This window comes from Oncorhynchus nerka, linkage group LG5 (genome assembly GCF_034236695.1).
Source record: "Oncorhynchus nerka isolate Pitt River linkage group LG5, Oner_Uvic_2.0, whole genome shotgun sequence".
In the NCBI taxonomy this organism is placed as follows: domain Eukaryota; kingdom Metazoa; phylum Chordata; class Actinopteri; order Salmoniformes; family Salmonidae; genus Oncorhynchus; species Oncorhynchus nerka.
In genome coordinates this window covers 16,209,885-16,216,692 of record NC_088400.1, presented here as the reverse complement: position 1 = coordinate 16,216,692, position 6,808 = coordinate 16,209,885, and positions in this window count along the sequence as shown.

The following is a 6,808-nucleotide window of genomic DNA, read 5'->3' as shown; positions in this document are numbered from 1 at the left end:
TTATGGTTTATATAATATCCATGTATAGACCTTTACTCTGTCTAAGGTTATGGTTTATATAATATCCATGTATAGACCTTTACTCTGTCTAAGGTTATGGTTTATATAATATCCATGTATAGACCTTTACTCTGTCTAAGGTTATGGTTTATATAATATTCATGTATAGACCTTTACTCTGTCTAAGGTTATGGTTTATATAATATCCATGTATAGACCTCTGTCTAAGGTTATGGTTTATATAATATTGTATAGACCTCTGTCTTTATATATAATATACATGTATAGACCTCTGTCTAAGGTTATGGTTTATATAATATACATGTATAGACCTTTACTCTGTCTAAGGTTATGGTTTATATAATATCCATGTATAGACCTCTGTCTAAGGTTATGGTTTATATAATATACATGTATAGACCTTTACTCTGTCTAAGGTTATGGTTTATATAATATCCATGTATAGACCTTTACTCTGTCTAAGGTTATGGTTTATATAATATACATGTATAGACCTTTACTCTGTCTAAGGTTATGGTTTATATAATATCCATGTATAGACCTTTACTCTGTCTAAGGTTATGGTTTATATAATATACATGTATAGACCTTTACTCTGTCTAAGGTTATGGTTTATATAATATCCATGTATAGACCTTTACTCTGTCTAAGGTTATGGTTTATATAATATCCATGTATAGACCTTTACTCTGTCTAAGGTTATGGTTTATATAATATCCATGTATAGACCTTTACTCTGTCTAAGGTTATGGTTTATATAATATCATGTATAGACCTTTACTCTGTCTAAGGTTATGGTTTATATAATATACATGTATAGACCTTTACTCTGTCTAAGGTTATGGTTTATATAATATACATGTATAGACCTCTGTCTAAGGTTATGGTTTATATAATATACATGTATAGACCTTTACTCTGTCTAAGGTTATGGTTTATATAATATCCATGTATAGACCTTTACTCTGTCTAAGGTTATGGTTTATATAATATACATGTATAGACCTTTACTCTGTCTAAGGTTATGGTTTATATAATATACATGTATAGACCTTTACTCTGTCTAAGGTTATGGTTTATATAATATACATGTATAGACCTTTACTCTGTCTAAGGTTATGGTTTATATAATATCCATGTATAGACCTTTACTCTGTCTAAGGTTATGGTTTATATAATATCCATGTATAGACCTTTACTCTGTCTACATGTATAGACCTTTACTCTGTCTAAGGTTATGGTTTATATAATATACATGTATAGACCTTTACTCTGTCTAAGGTTATGGTTTATATAATATACATGTATAGACCTTTACTCTGTCTAAGGTTATGGTTTATATAATATCCATGTATAGACCTTTACTCTGTCTAAGGTTATGGTTTATATAATATTCATGTATATACCTTATACTCTGTCTAAGGTTATGGTTTATATAATATCCATGTATAGACCTCTGTCTAAGGTTATGGTTTATATAATATACATGTATAGACCTTTACTCTGTCTAAGGTTATGGTTTATATAATATACATGTATAGACCTTTACTCTGTCTAAGGTTATGGTTTATATAATATACATGTATAGACCTTTACTCTGTCTAAGGTTATGGTTTATATAATATACATGTATAGACCTCTGTCTAAGGTTATGGTTTATATAATATCCATGTATAGACCTTTACTCTGTCTAAGGTTATGGTTTATATAATATACATGTATATGACCTTTACTCTGTCTAAGGTTATGGTTTATATAATATACATGTATAGACCTCTGTCTAAGGTTATGGTTTATATAATATACATGTATAGACCTTTACTCTGTCTAAGGTTATGGTTTATATAATATACATGTATAGACCTTTACTCTGTCTAAGGTTATGGTTTATATAATATACATGTATAGACCTTTACTCTGTCTAAGGTTATGGTTTATATAATATCCATGTATAGACCTTTACTCTGTCTAAGGTTATGGTTTATATAATATCCATGTATAGACCTTTACTCTGTCTAAGGTTATGGTTTATATAATATACATGTATAGACCTTTACTCTGTCTAAGGTTATGGTTTATATAATATACATGTATAGACCTTTACTCTGTCTAAGGTTATGGTTTATATAATATCCATGTATAGACCTTTACTCTGTCTAAGGTTATGGTTTATATAATATCCATGTATAGACCTTTACTCTGTCTAAGGTTATGGTTTATATAATATCCATGTATAGACCTTTACTCTGTCTAAGGTTATGGTTTATATAATATAGACATGTATAGACCTCTGTCTAAGGTTATGGTTTATATAATATACATGTATAGACCTTTACTCTGTCTAAGGTTATGGTTTATATAATATCCATGTATAGACCTCTGTCTAAGGTTATGGTTTATATAATATCCATGTATAGACCTTTACTCTGTCTAAGGTTATGGTTTATATAATATCCATGTATAGACCTTTACTCTGTCTAAGGTTATGGTTTATATAATATACATGTATAGACCTCTGTCTAAGGTTATGGTTTATATAATATACATGTATAGACCTTTACTCTGTCTAAGGTTATGGTTTATATAATATCCATGTATAGACCTCTGTCTAAGGTTATGGTTTATATAATATACATGTATAGACCTTTACTCTGTCTAAGGTTATGGTTTATATAATATACATGTATAGACCTCTGTCTAAGGTTATGGTTTATATAATATACATGTATAGACCTTTACTCTGTCTAAGGTTATGGTTTATATAATATCCATGTATAGACCTCTGTCTAAGGTTATGGTTTATATAATATCCATGTATATACCTTTACTCTGTCTAAGGTTATGGTTTATATAATATACATGTATAGACCTCTGTCTAAGGTTATGGTTTATATAATATACATGTATAGACCTTTACTCTGTCTAAGGTTATGGTTTATATAATATCCATGTATATACCTTTACTCTGTCTAAGGTTATGGTTTATATAATATACATGTATAGACCTTTACTCTGTCTAAGGTTATGGTTTATATAATATCCATGTATAGACCTTTACTCTGTCTAAGGTTATGGTTTATATAATATCTCTATTATGTTTATATAATATACTTTACTCTGTCTAAGGTTATGGTTTATATAATATCCATGTATAGACCTCTGTCTAAGGTTATGGTTTATATAATATACATGTATAGACCTCTGTCTAAGGTTATGGTTTATATAATATACATGTATAGACCTCTGTCTAAGGTTATGGTTTATATAATATACATGTATAGACCTTTACTCTGTCTAAGGTTATGGTTTATATAATATCCATGTATAGACCTCTGTCTAAGGTTATGGTTTATATAATATCCATGTATAGACCTTTACTCTGTCTAAGGTTATGGTTATATAATATACATGTATAGTTTATATAATATACATGTATAGACCTTTACTCTGTCTAAGGTTATGGTTTATATAATATACATGTATAGACCTTTACTCTGTCTAAGGTTATGGTTTATATAATATCCATGTATAGACCTTTACTCTGTCTAAGGTTATGGTTTATATAATATACATGTATAGACCTTTACTCTGTCTAAGGTTATGGTTTATATAATATCCATGTATAGACCTTTACTCTGTCTAAGGTTATGGTTTATATAATATACATGTATAGACCTTTACTCTGTCTAAGGTTATGGTTTATATAATATACATGTATAGACCTTTACTCTGTCTAAGGTTATGGTTTATATAATATACATGTATAGACCTCTGTCTAAGGTTATGGTTTATATAATATACATGTATAGACCTTTACTCTGTCTAAGGTTATGGTTTATATATATACATGTATAGACCTCTGTCTAAGGTTATGGTTTATATAATATACATGTATAGACCTTTACTCTGTCTAAGGTTATGGTTTATATAATATACATGTATAGACCTTTACTCTGTCTAAGGTTATGGTTTATATAATATACATGTATAGACCTTTACTCTGTCTAAGGTTATGGTTTATATAATATACATGTATAGACCTTTACTCTGTCTAAGGTTATGGTTTATATAATATACATGTATAGACCTTTACTCTGTCTAAGGTTATGGTTTATATAATATCCATGTATAGACCTTTACTCTGTCTAAGGTTATGGTTTATATAATATACATGTATAGACCTTTACTCTGTCTAAGGTTATGGTTTATATAATATACATGTATAGACCTTTACTCTGTCTAAGGTTATGGTTTATATAATATACATGTATAGACCTTTACTCTGTCTAAGGTTATGGTTTATATAATATCCATGTATAGACCTTTACTCTGTCTAAGGTTATGGTTTATATAATATACATGTATATACCTTTACTCTGTCTAAGGTTATGGTTTATATAATATACATGTATAGACCTCTGTCTAAGGTTATGGTTTATATAATATACATGTATAGACCTTTACTCTGTCTAAGGTTATGGTTTATATAATATATATGTATAGACCATGTATAGACCATGTTACTCTGTCTAAGGTTATGGTTTATATAATATACATGTATAGACCTTTACTCTGTCTAAGGTTATGGTTTATATAATATACATGTATAGACCTCTGTCTAAGGTTATGGTTTATATAATATCCATGTATAGACCTTTACTCTGTCTAAGGTTATGGTTTATATAATATCCATGTATAGACCTTTACTCTGTCTAAGGTTATGGTTTATATAATATACATGTATAGACCTTTACTCTGTCTAAGGTTATGGTTTATATAATATACATGTATAGACCTCTGTCTAAGGTTATGGTTTATATATATACATGTATAGACCTTTACTCTGTCTAAGGTTATGGTTTATATAATATCCATGTATAGACCTCTGTCTAAGGTTATGGTTTATATAATATACATGTATAGACCTCTGTCTAAGGTTATGGTTTATATAATATACATGTATAGACCTTTACTCTGTCTAAGGTTATGGTTTATATAATATACATGTATAGACCTTTACTCTGTCTAAGGTTATGGTTTATATAATATACATGTATAGACCTTTACTCTGTCTAAGGTTATGGTTTATATAGACCTATACATGTATAGACCTTTACTGTCTAAGGTTATGGTTTATATAATATACATGTATAGACCTTTACTCTGTCTAAGGTTATGGTTTATATAATATCCATGTATAGACCTTTACTCTGTCTAAGGTTATGGTTTATATAATATCCATGTATAGACCTCTGTCTAAGGTTATGGTTTATATAATATACATGTATAGACCTTTACTCTGTCTAAGGTTATGGTTTATATAATATACATGTATAGACCTTTACTCTGTCTAAGGTTATGGTTTATATAATATCCATGTATAGACCTTTACTCTGTCTAAGGTTATGGTTTATATAATATCCATGTATAGACCTTTACTCTGTCTAAGGTTATGGTTTATATAATATACATGTATAGACCTCTGTCTAAGGTTATGGTTTATATAATATACATGTATAGACCTCTGTCTAAGGTTATGGTTTATATAATATACATGTATAGACCTTTACTCTGTCTAAGGTTATGGTTTATATAATATCCATGTATAGACCTTTACTTCTAAGGTTATGGTTTATATAATATACATGTATAGACTGTCTAAGGTTATGGTTTATATAATATACATGTATAGACCTTTACTCTGTCTAAGGTTATGGTTTATATAATATCCATGTATAGACCTTTACTCTGTCTAAGGTTATGGTTTATATAATATCCATGTATAGACCTTTACTCTGTCTAAGGTTATGGTTTATATAATATACATGTATAGACCTCTGTCTAAGGTTATGTTTATATAATATACATGTATAGACCTCTCTGTCTAAGGTTATGGTTTATATAATATACATGTATAGACCTTTACTCTGTCTAAGGTTATGGTTTATATAATATACATGTATAGACCTTTACTCTGTCTAAGGTTATGGTTTATATAATATCCATGTATAGACCTTTACTCTGTCTAAGGTTATGGTTTATATAATATACATGTATAGACCTTTACTCTGTCTAAGGTTATGGTTTATATAATATCCATGTATAGACCTTTCTGTCTAAGGTTATGGTTTATATAATATCCATGTATAGACCTTTACTCTGTCTAAGGTTATGGTTTATATAATATATGTATAGACCTCTGTCTAAGGTTATGGTTTATATAATATACATGTATAGACCTTTACTCTGTCTAAGGTTATGGTTTATATAATATACATGTTAGACCTCTGTCTAAGGTTATGGTTTATATAATATACATGTATAGACCTTTACTCTGTCTAAGGTTATGGTTTATATAATATACATGTATAGACCTTTACTCTGTCTAAGGTTATGGTTTATATAATATCCATGTATAGACCTTTACTCTGTCTAAGGTTATGGTTTATATAATATACATGTATAGACCTCTGTCTAAGGTTATGGTTTATATAATATACATGTATAGACCTTTACTCTGTCTAAGGTTATGGTTTATATAATATACATGTATAGACCTTTACTCTGTCTAAGGTTATGGTTTATATAATATCCATGTATAGACCTTTACTCTGTCTAAGGTTATGGTTTATATAATATACATGTATAGACCTTTACTCTGTCTAAGGTTATGGTTTATATAATATCCATGTATAGACCTTTACTCTGTCTAAGGTTATGGTTTATATAATATACATGTATAGACCTTTACTCTGTCTAAGGTTATGGTTTATATAATATACATGTA